The 12,063-nt window shown below is 44.3% G+C and overlaps 1 long non-coding RNA gene across 1 annotated transcript in view; it reads right to left on the bottom strand.

The window, feature by feature from the left end:
• The window catches only part of LOC119512726, a 60,954-nt gene extending 56,093 nt beyond the window's left edge, over window positions 1-4,861 (bottom strand). Inside the window, exon 1 of the long non-coding RNA XR_005212449.1 lies at window positions 4,736-4,861. This is a non-coding gene — a long non-coding RNA (uncharacterized LOC119512726). The remainder of the gene's footprint in view (window positions 1-4,735) is intronic.
• Between the last annotated feature and the right edge of the window lie 7,202 nt (window positions 4,862-12,063).

Below are 12,063 nucleotides of genomic sequence, written 5' to 3'. Positions count from 1 at the left end.
TAATAATATCCCCATTTTACAGATGAGGAAAAGCTGATATTCAAATGAAATAGTATACGCTTCAAGGACACACAGTCTAGAGGTTAGAGTCAGGATTCAAACCCAGGCGGGCTCCTCCAGAGACCAGTGTTTAGCCTTCTCTCTCTTTGGACTCCCAAGAGGCAGCATACTGATTTTCAGAAAGGACTGGCATCCTGGTGAGTATAACTAGGATTCATTTAGGTTAAAAAAAAAATCTGGCATTTTGCATACCACACAGCCCTCTGGTAAGTGTATTTTTTGGTACAGGAATGTACTCCACCCTCATCATTGCTAGGGAGCCAAATAGTTTAAGGCCACAAGCTCATCTCTGAAATAAAAGGACAGTCCCTAATTTCCCCAGGTGGGGATGACTAAGTGGGGAAAGCAAAATAAAATAGCAACCAACCTCCCACACCAAGAAACAAAGTCTCTTGCCTTTGGAGTCTAAAATTCAAATTCTAGGCACAGCGAGCCAGATTAGGGTTTGAACAGTATGGTAAGACCTGTGGGGAAGATTAGACAACATTCCAGTTAGAGAAAAGTTTCCTGTGTTAGAAGGCTGGGTATGACAACCTCTGGTCAAGCTCACCACCAGCCACCAAGGGTCCTACTGCATTGTCAGCATGTGTGTGTCCATAATTGTTATGCAAGACCCTTGTATTCACGTTTCTTTGTGAGTTTTTGTCTAGCATTAGCACGGATGACTATCTCCAACATTGCTTTGCCTCTGAAGACAGAAGCCACTCACATAACAATGGAAGAGACACATCAGAGGAGAAGATGGATGCATAGATAGACACATGACAGATGATAGATAGATAGATAGATACATACATACATACATACATACATACATACATGGACTTTTTTGGCAGGAGGAGGTTGTTGCTCTAATGTTTACTAGATGCCTATCATTTGCTCATGCTGGTCTCTTCTTAAGGAGGTATATTTTGGATGAAAGTTCATATTTTTAAGTTCATATTTCACACTGTGTGTGTCCACCCACCTCCAAGGAGAACAAGGGAGAACATCACTGGAAGACTATATAAGAGACGGAACTTGCAAAGGAATTTCTTAAAAATATAAACAAAAAACTCCAAGAGTTGTTGTAGATTTCAAAGTAGGTTAGTCCTTCATCTGTCTAGATAATTTTGGATATGGTTTGGTCTAAAGACAGGGACTGGACCAGATGGTATCTTAAAGTCATATTCAGTTCCTGATTCTGCAAACCTATACCCCCCATACTCAATACACACATATACACCCAAATACCACACACAGGCCTCATGTACACATATATCCACCAAAGAAAGAAACGCCCAAACAACAACATGGGTATCAGTAGAAATCTCTGAATTGTCATATAACCTCACAGTTCTCCAGAACCATAGAATTTAAGGAATTTAGAAAGACCCTGGATAAATGGAAAGCCTGACCCTTTTATTTTATAAAGAAAGGTTCAAGGAGGTTAAGTAATTTGTCCAAGGTCACACAGCGAGCTAAACCAATGATTATTTGTCACCATTTAGTTATTTCCAAATATCAAATGTACCCTCAAAGAAGCAATGTTTACCATTTCTAATGACATTCAAAAGAACAGGTCACAGGTATTGGTCTGATATTTATTTATTTATGTATTATTCACACTCTGGCCCATAAATCACTTAAGAAAAACATAAAAGGCAAATGCAAAAGAAGAACTTAAAAATAATGATGATGATAAAATTTTGAGTAAAGTCATCATAGTTTTGAGTAAATCCTTGTGTACTGGTTTGAAAATCAGTTACATTATTTTATCATCGCATCTTATTTCTGAAAACATAAATATTAGTATGAGATAGGGATGCCCTTGGGCAGGGTTGGCATCATCGTGGCGGCTCTAGATCCAACTTCTAGACAAGAGGAAGCCATGCTTCAGTCGTCAACATGTTTCTTCTTGCCTCAGTCCTTTGTGCTCAAAGGAAAACTGCTGAGGTGCTCTCCCAAGGGTTCTGGAGTCAGGGCCACACAGATACACAATCTAGCCTTACAGAAGCAGGTTTGAGAGCAAGAATGCCATGGAGGACCAGAACTAGGGTTAGACTCTAGAACCACAGTCAGAGCACTGGGGCTAACTAGTGCAGCATTCACCCTCATCTCAGTGAAAAAAATGCACAAGTCTCCCGATATCATTGTTGCCAAAGATGTGAAAGAAAGGGGACTTTCCTATCTGAGGATGTAAATCGAGTATATGATGTCACACGTAAGGGTAGAGGTTGGTGATAGAGATGTAAATTGAGAAGTCAAGCTTCAGTGTAAGGACAATATTTAAAGTCAAGTGGGAATTGCCTAAAGAATAAGGTTCTACAGAAACAAGAAGTACCAATGATGGAAACCTGAGGAGCTCCCATATTTAGAGATTGGGAATCTAAGAAGGATCTAACAAAGCAGACCTAGAAAGAGGAAACTAAAAGAGAGTGGTGTCGCAAGAGTCAAGCAGAGAAAGTGTTTAATGAAGGACAGAGTAATCAACTGTGGACACACTGCTGGTAGTTCAAGTCTGATGAGGACTGAAACTGACCTGGCTTGTTAGTTAATGCTGGCTTAAAAGATCATGCTTCCCTGGATATTTTGCCTGTTAATGAGGGATCTTGAGGACCAGATATTAAATATAGTAACAATAACTGTTGCTTATTACCTACCCTGTGACTGCTCCAAATATTTAATATACACTAATCTAATTTGGCCTATGCAACAACTGTGAAGGTAGATGTAATTATCCAAAATCACAGATGAGAAAACTTAGGCACAGAAAGGGTAAATGACTTATCTGAAGTCAGCTAGCAATCTGAAACTGGGATTCTAAAAATATATTACAGGGTTATAAAAAAAAAAAGAAAAAAAAAATACCCACGAAGCTGAGTGTTTGGAGTGTTGTGAAGACGATTGGGTGCAGTAGACCTTCCCCAATTATTCCCTCAGGGTACAAGCCGTGGCTGCCTGGGCCCACTCATTCTATTAGAGTGACCAATCGTCCAGTTTGTCAGGGACTGTGGAGTTTCCCAGGATGCAGGACTTGCAATGCTAACACTGGGCAAGTCTCAGTCAAACTAAGGCAAGTCAGTCACCCTATATCTTCTTTCCGAAGGCCTTTCAGGGAGAAAGCAGCAGACTTAGTTACCAGTTGGAGCCTCTGCATTCTGTGTGAGCTTCCCTGGGGTGGTGTGGAGCCTCTGTAGATTTCTGAACCAGCTCTCCTCACTACTCCCACTAAGTGGGACCCAGGAGTTGGGAACTAGGAGCAAGGTCACTCCTCCAAACCTCTCACATCGATGGGCCTGTTCACCTGGCTCCCCTCGGCTTCCTGCTACCTCCCTCTGGGAAACCCAAAGGTGCACCCACAGTGGTACCAACCCCCCAGCTCCCTGGGAAACTAAGGGAGGCTCCCTGGGCATACAGGGACCTGTTTGTCAAATTCCCTCTGATCTTCCCAGCTAATGAGGTCAAAATAGCTACACCCATGAGGGATACATTTTCTCAATGGGAGTATATGCCTCAGAAAACACATTGAAAATATTTATCTTTTCTTGGAGTGCAGGCAGAGCAATATAGAATACCAGCTTGTAAAAATGCTCTTTGAAAAGCAGTAAAAAAAAATCATGAAACATAGGAAAAGAAAAGGGAATCCTCCCAAACCATGCTGCCAGTTGCTGTCCAAGAGATTTGCTTCTGCTATTTGGAAAGCTTCGTTACAGGCTCAGCTGATAATACATTGAAGCAAACACATATGCCTTGGAGATCCTGGGCCTCTCTCAACATTGAGAGAGGTCACCCAGCCCTGCGGTGGGAAGTTGGAAGGAAAGCCATTTTTGGTCCTTGCTGTGACTCTCCAGGCCCCACTGCCTGGTTGTCCATTCCCCAGTTCTCCTGCCTTCATTGTTTCTGAGACCCATCATATAGAGTCCAGCACGTTTGCCCGAGATCCTGGGGACACTTCCCAATGGGGCCGGTAGTGAGCTGCTAAGCTTTTGGCAATGGACAGAAATCTGAGCTTTGCAGAACTATACGTGCACCCTGATTATATGATTCTATAGGGCTCATCACAAAACCTAGACAGTTCAAGCTTATCTGCATCTCCAGCTCTCCTAGACCAGTGCTTCCTAACTGGGGGGGATTTTGTACCCCCATCCCCACTGTGAAGGGACTTCTGGCAATATCTGGAGATATTTTTGCTGGGGGTTCTACTGGCATCCAGTGAGTGGAGGCCAAGAATGTTGCATCCTGCAATGCACATCCTGCAATGCAACATCCTGCAATGCACAGGACAGCTCCCCTCCAACAAACAACTACCTGGCCCAAGTGTCAACAGTGCCCAGGCTGAGAAACCCTTATGTAGACACTTTCTCTTACACCATAACCCCCCACTCACCACCAGTAGGGTACATTTCATCATCTTTTCCCCCAGACCTGTCCCACCTTCTGCTATCTTAATTTAGGTCAATGGTATCACCATTTTCTTAATCTCTAGACTAGGAAATCATAATCATTTTTGGACTCATTTTTTCTCTTTCACCCTGGCCCCCTCCACACACACACACACACACACACACACACACACACACACACTGCCCCATCCAGTTTAGTCACAAAGTCAGGTGAATTTGTCCAAAGGAATATCTTTCACCTATTTTTACTTCAACCTCCACCAAATTAGTCAGAGCTTTTCATTTCATACCTGAATCATTGTAACAGCTTCTTGTTCCTCCTTCTGGTCTTTCTCTGTTCCAACCTGTATTAGAGTAGGCCGATGGCTGTAACATCCTCAAGCTCTCAGTAGCTTCACACAGTCAATGTTTATTTCTTATATAAAGTCCAATAGGTGGCAAGGGAAGGGGGACTCTGATCCACACAGTCATTTATTCATCCGGGCTCCTTGCAACTTGTGGCCCCTCCTTCCCCCAGGGTTCCAAGTTCTCTGCCAGATCCTCGGCTGCCACTCAGAGGACCACATTTTATGGGCCAGGCCTGAAAGTGGCACGTACCGCTCCATGGACATTTAATTGGCCAGGACACAGTCCCAAGGCCTCACCTTGCTGCAAGAAAACTTGGGAAATGTAGTCTAGTTGCATACTCAGGAGGAAAAGCAAGCTGGCTTTGGTGAATTGATTCCATCTCTGCCACAAATCTTTTTTGCACATTACTGTCTGATTATTCTTTCTCAAATACCATTTAATGACATTTTTACCACATTACAATTCTGTTCAGAAAGTTTCTGAATGATTCCCAATTACCTATCTAATAAAAACCCAAACTGTCTTTCCCCCCAAATTCTCCAATCTACTCTTTCCGCTGCACATGCCCCTGCTGCCCTAATGAACCCAGTCACTAAGGAAGTCCATCCCCTTCACGCTGCCTCCCACCCCCACCCCCACTCTGTGCTTTTGCTGGTGGCTTTTCCCTCTTCTGGAACCCTTTCCTCCACCTCTATAAAAGCCCACAAATCCATGTGCAATAATAAACACCAATCAGGTACTGTGTGCTACATCCTAATATGCCAAACAATTTGCACTTGCCTGATTTCATCACTATAGCACGGGTCTTATTATTCTTACTTTTACTGTCAAAAAAATAGAAACTGAGGCTCAGAGAGATAAAGCTACTTGCCCACATCACCTAACCGGTGAGCGAGTGGTAGAACTGTTCCCTCCCCAGTACACCCATGCTGCCTCTGAAGTACATTTCCAGATGTCTTCCTCTGAACTTCCATTTATCACCGTCTCCTTATGGGTTCTGAAAGAGAAAAAAAATATGAAATGGGTACAGCATCAGAGAGATGGCCCCTTATGCTATGGAAGGGAAGAATCAACAGTCTTCCTTCTGTCCAAGCCTCGGCTATGACCATGGGCAAGTGAGCCAGACTCTGGCTTTCACATGGCATTACAAAGGGGCGTCGGCGGGTCCCAGGCAGGGCCTCTGACCGTCAGTCACAGTGTGTTCTTGATGGATGATTTGGGCTGCAAGGCCCTGGCAGGTCACACCACCAGAGAAGCAGCCACGAGTGGGAAGTTCAGAGAGAGAGGAGTCGTGTGCTCTTTGAAAGGCACACTCTCTTGTCAGAGACGGCTGGGGCAGCGTGTGGGGATGTGTGCCCAGCCTGGCACCGCAGAGGCAGGAGCTAGCTTCCCTTGGAAACCTTTCATTCCCTTGCCCAAGACCTGTGCAAAAATCCCTTTTCATGCCAACAGCCTTTCCAACCACGTGAAAGGGAACTTTTATCCCTTGTGGAGTGAACTTGAGAAAGTTCCCTACCTCTCTGTTTCTTCAGCTGTAAAATGGAGTTAACCCTCTACTTACCTCATAGGGTTGTTGTGAGGATTACATGAGTTAATACATGCAAGATGTTTTCAGTGAAAGCTACCGTTATTCTATATCTTGCAAAATGAAGATATTCCTTAACCAGCTTGAGCGTGTGTTTAGTTTTTGTTTTGCTGTCACAGATCAAAGCCCCAAGGAGCTGGAAGCATTCCTACAGACCATCTAGATCAGCCCCTTGCTTGCTATGAAGCACCACATCCCTTGGTAACTTGGGCACTTCTATTGCCCATTCTTGCCTCACCTGAAGGTCAGAAGCCCATGGCACCAAAAAGCACCTCCTACACCCACCTCCTGTGGCACCTGAAATTCAGCCACTAGAGAAGGATTCCTTTCTCTTCAAAAATAGTTCTTAACCCTTTAGTTCATGGATCACCAGGCGAATATGATCAAAGCCACAGAACCCTCCACCCACAGCCAGTCACACACATACATACAAACACAAACTTATGCATGTTCCCTTGTAATTTGATGTACAGTTGCAGGGAGTTCAGGGACCTTCCAAACCCTCACCCAGTTTAGCAAACCCCAGCTTAAGGTGTTGATATCTTTTGAAATGCAACTGTCCCTGGGAGGGGCAATGCAACAAATGTATAGTTATGGAATCTATAAATAAATTTGAGAGTTTTTTTTTTTTAATGGCAGTTACTTTAAGAACATTTTTTATGATGAGAGAAGTGGATATTGAAGGTTCCTGATCATCTTACAAGGATGAAAGCACTGAGTGGAGAATTGCTCTTAATTTTTCTGAAGCCATCCCTCATCCAGGATGGTCAAGGGCTCTCACTCCCAGTTGGTGAATCCCAAATCTCCCCCCTCTCTGCTCATAAAGCTTTGCTCCGACACCTTGAGCAGGACCTTGGCTGGGTCACATCCCTCTCTCTGCCAGCATCCCCAAGAATCACTGGGACTCACGTATGTCCCTGCTGCCTTGTCCACCTGTGCCAAGATGGCTCTTCTCCTCTCCTGCCCCACTAGGGAGAGAGTTTATTAGCGAACTACCATATCCTTACCTACCCAAACTCCAGCCTAACTTCAAGGGTTCTCTACCATGCCCTTCCACATCCTTGCAAAGTAATAAATCCTCCTTTCCTGGGATCACCAGGAGATTGGGAGCAAATGTATGATTGAATTCTGGAATAAATTCCTTTGCAATCCTTTCCACTGTGCTACCTTCTCACCTGTGGAACCTATAAAAGAAATCAGGTGGGCTCTCACAACATCCTGAATTCTGCAGTTGCCCCAGTCCTTCCCACTGAAAGAGACACAATGCAGGAAGCCCACAGAAGTAAAAAAAAAAACTAAAGAAAAGAAAAGAAAAGAAAAAAACTTGTGCTGGAGCCTGAAAATCAACTTCTTCAACCACCCTGAGCTCTCAACAGGAGGGTTCTCCATACCAGGATCTCAGGCCTGTGCAAAAAGGGTGCAGTGGAAAAGCTGCTGCTTTTCAGCCATTACTCAAGGAAGCTCCAGCAAGAGGAGGAGGGATGGAAAGGAAAAGGTTAAGAATGGAAAGCAGTTTTTACTTTTTTTCTACAGAATCTTGCGACTCCTAGTGTCACCATTTAGGTTTCCGTGCAGCAAAAAGAGGAGACAAAGGGAAACGGGTGAAGAGTTTGGGTATCTGAGGACTTTTTAAGCATTTTAAAGAGATTTTAAAGGGATTGTAAAGAGCTAGATGAAATACCTCATGTGGCAATAGAGTAATATGGATTCCTGAGAGTTTTTGTGTGTGTCACCTCTTGTGCACCCAAATGTGTCCGAGAATATACACCTGATATTGCATGACTCTTTGTATATCTGTGTGTGTATCTGCATTCGCACTCATGGATTTTATAAAGAATTGATGTCAGCATCTCCTTGTGTCAGTGAATGTTCAGCTCATGCAATGAGAAAAGAAAAAATTGTTTTACAAAGCACTAATGATATTCTTTAGCACTGGAATGTCCCACCTTCTCTTCCCCATCCCTTTAAATTCACCTGGAAAAAACACAGAATCCACACCCAATGTTGGAGTGGGACTTGGTTTTGTAAGAAATTAGAAGATTATCTCATCTTTATCTTTATAAATCAAGGGTCAGGAAATTGTTCCCATGGGCCAAACCCAGCTCTCTGCCAATTTTTGTTAATGAAGTTTTATTGGAAAATGGTAAAACCCATTCATTTACATAACTGTGACAGAGACCATTTTAGGCTCAAGAAACGTAAAGTATTCACTGTCTGCCCCTTTACAGAAAAAATTGCCCACCCCTGCTACGTGCCTTATCCTTTCAGCAAACTCTACCCCGAAGCTCCCGTAGCCATTCCAGAAAGGCTGAAACTGTCACATGGAGCAGTCCTGGGTGTTCAACTTTGGCTTGGAGTTGAAGTTCACCAGCAGTTCTCTGGGAAGCTTCTGGGATAGCCTCTCTTCAGTGGCCTCTGTTTTGGGTGCAAGAGCTGTGAATTCCTCCAACCAGTATAACTTCTGGCAGGAAGGATGCTGACTTCCACAGCAGGTTCAGGCCATAGCTAACCATAAAACTCTGAGCCAGTTACTTACATCTCTGGGCTGGTGATCTGATTGATAAGTGACAAAACTATTTAAATCTTGAGGAAGGCAAGTTTAATTCAATTTCTAGGGCATGTTCTGTTGGATCACAATATACCATCCTACCTTCCCCATCTGTGGCTTGAAGACATGACTGTACATAACCTAGAATGCTGGAGATGATCTCTTTGGATTCACAAAGCAATCCTGGAAATGGAGTAAATATATGGATCATTATGACTGTACTACTTGAGAGCTTTTTTTTCTGTGATGTTAGACCTCTCCAATCACCAAATTCTTCTGCGTTAAGTAAACCTAGATGGGTGAATAGAGGAATATTTGGCCCTAAGTGCTGCTGGTTCTCAATAAAGGACATCAGAAGGTAAAACCTTTGGGCAGGTATATCCTGTGATGTGAGCAGGTATATGCTGATATGGAGAGCATCGTCTACTCATGAGAAGTCCAACTTTCACAGAAGTATGACTGTGTACCAAGATTCAGAAGCCAGATTCCCCTGGTCACTTATCTGAGAGCCTGAGATATGTATAGAACCTCCTACGTTTGGCTTTCCCAAAGCTAAAATACAGCATGTGAGCAGCTTTCCTGCTGCTTCACAGTCATTAGGAGACTCTGTCCCATAACCATGAGCTCCTCCTTCTAGAGGTGCTTAAAAACCAGGTCATTGTCTGGCAATATCTTCCCCATCCAGCTGTTTGCCAAAGTTGCAATCAATATGCAACTCCACAGTCCATAGCTCTCTCATGTTACCCGCGATATTATGTTTCCTAAAGGACTGAGGGAGGGAACTTGAGAGATCCTGTTGGAGGTGTGAACTCATCCTCTGCTTTTGCACCGATGATTCCTCCAACTCCTTTGTGGAGCTGCAGCCTGGCATATTCCGTCTGACTTTGCACACACACTGTCTTTCCTAAAGAGACGTTTATTATGACATATAATATGAATAAACATTGAAACCATCCACTGTACTCTGATTTGCTATAAATGTCACCTGCAATGCTTGCCTCTCATTTATACCCAAAATGAAACTCTCCAGCATGGCAACGATCCCATCAAGTACCTTTCCAGAGGAGATGGTGTTGTTTTCAGCCCCTTCTCTACTCAGCTCTGGTGAGAGGCTTCCTGGAAGCAGCGGCTCCAGAACAGACGTAGGGCTGTGCAAGAAAGCAGAGAATGAGCCAGGCAGATGCTCCCAGGGGCGCTGCGTGTGCCTCTGCTGAAGGCGGAGCTCTTCCTCAGAGCCTGCCGTCGACGGAGGAGGAGTGGGCTCCTCTGCCTCTGCTGACCCCCAAACAGCTGGCAGGCAGAGATAAATCAGTTTGTATACGTCTTCCCCTTTCCACTGCCCCTGCAGAAGGAGGGAGCCCTCGTTGCCTTTGAAAAGATGAGCCGAAGAGAAGAGAAGGGAGAGGGACATATCCCGGGCACACTGATCCTTCAGTGTAAAATTAAGAAATTTAAAATTAAGAGACCAGGGGGACAATGGGCCGAGGCAAACATTTCGTCAGAGGAACAGTTTCCTATAGCATGAAGTTGTATTCAGATAGGATACCTTTAAAAGATACACACACTTCAGTCCAGTGGCTTGAACCCTCCACAGGCCAACTTCCCAAGAGTCTGCTGAGCCGTCACTGCTGTATCTATCTGGATGCCCTGGCACTGGGCGGAGGGGCACTCCTTGTCATGGAGTTACGGGGCCTTGGAACCACCTAAAGAATAAACATGTGACCGGCTTCTCTGGAAGGAGCAGTGTTGGTTGTTTGAGTTTCACTGTGAACAAATGCTGTTCGTCAAGGCACGAAGCTCGTCAGCATCACGGTGGCACACACAGGCTAAGACATTCACTCAGGCCTGGTTTAGAGAAAGGAGTCGCATATCCTACCCCTTATTCTGTTACTCTGTGTCAGTCTGAGAAGGTACTGATGTCCATGAGCTTCCGTTTCTCTCTCTGTCCAATGACAGAAGCTCTGACCCCCAAATTCCTTCTCTGGGGATATTTACGAGCAAATCTTTCAGACTGCCCTTTGAGGATGGTGTCAGTCTTACATGGCTTTTTTTTTTTTCTGAGTCATAACCAAACTTAAGAGCAGAACATGTGCATTCACAAATATTCCTTCAAAGAAAGCATTACCCATTGAGGACAACTGATTTCTCACACATTTAGAGGGCATTGGTTTTGAGTTCTATGCTCATAGATGTAATGTCCCTGTGTTCATGGAAATGGGGGGGGGGGTGGGAAGAGGAAGGTACCAAAAAGTAAGATGATTAGGCAGATAAATGGAGACAGAGCAAAAAAGCCAGCTGGAAATAAAGCAACTAAAATACAAATCAAATTTAACTCAAGAAGCAAGAGTGAAAGACGACAGAAATGCATCAAGATTTCTCCCGGAGAAGCCACCAGTGACTCCAGTGTAATAATTTTTAAGAACTTGGAGACAAAATGTTGCCACAAAAGGTGATGGCAGTTAAAACATAATCATATTTATAGCCTTCTGGTCATCACCAAATGCCCTGCTGATTATATTTCCAGTCCTGGTTTCTTTGAGATGCCAAGTCTTCTATAAACTCACATTAGCATTCCATGATTATGTCATCTCATTTGGAATTGCACTATTTGGACTCTCTTCTTCTCTCTCAAAAAGTCTCGTTTGAAATGGGCATAGAGGAGCTGTCAGTAAAGGAAGGCTGATGGGAGCCAGGCTTGCAGCCTGCTGGTGACCTCCCTGTGATGTGTCTGCAACACGTGGCCTCGATGTGCTGGCCTGGGAGCCCCATCACAGCTCCAATGCATGTTCCTGTTTAATGGAGACAGCCAGGCCGTTCGGGGGATGAAAGGAATTTGGGAGATGAAAAACACACTCTTAGCACTTTCTAAGAAAGATTCCAATCCAGAGTGGGAGACGTGAAAAGGAAGGGCTTGGGACCTTTCAATGAAGGCAAATCATGGGTGGGGTTCCCTCTGGTAGACTTTCAGCCAGAAGAGGGAGCGGCAACGGAGACATCAAAGGCAAATGCCAATCTGGAGGTCAGATTATCGAAATGGGATCTGCAACATGGATATGGAGGTTGGGGTGAGAGAAAAGGTGCTCAGAGGAAGGAAAATCCGGAACACCCAGGGTTCCAGCCAGGACAGCTTCTGGGCT

Source organism: Choloepus didactylus, chromosome 17, assembly GCF_015220235.1.
Source record: "Choloepus didactylus isolate mChoDid1 chromosome 17, mChoDid1.pri, whole genome shotgun sequence".
Lineage (NCBI taxonomy): Eukaryota > Metazoa > Chordata > Mammalia > Pilosa > Megalonychidae > Choloepus > Choloepus didactylus.
The sequence above is the reverse complement of the archived record's forward strand: the minus strand, read 5'-3'. Positions and strand labels throughout refer to the sequence as shown.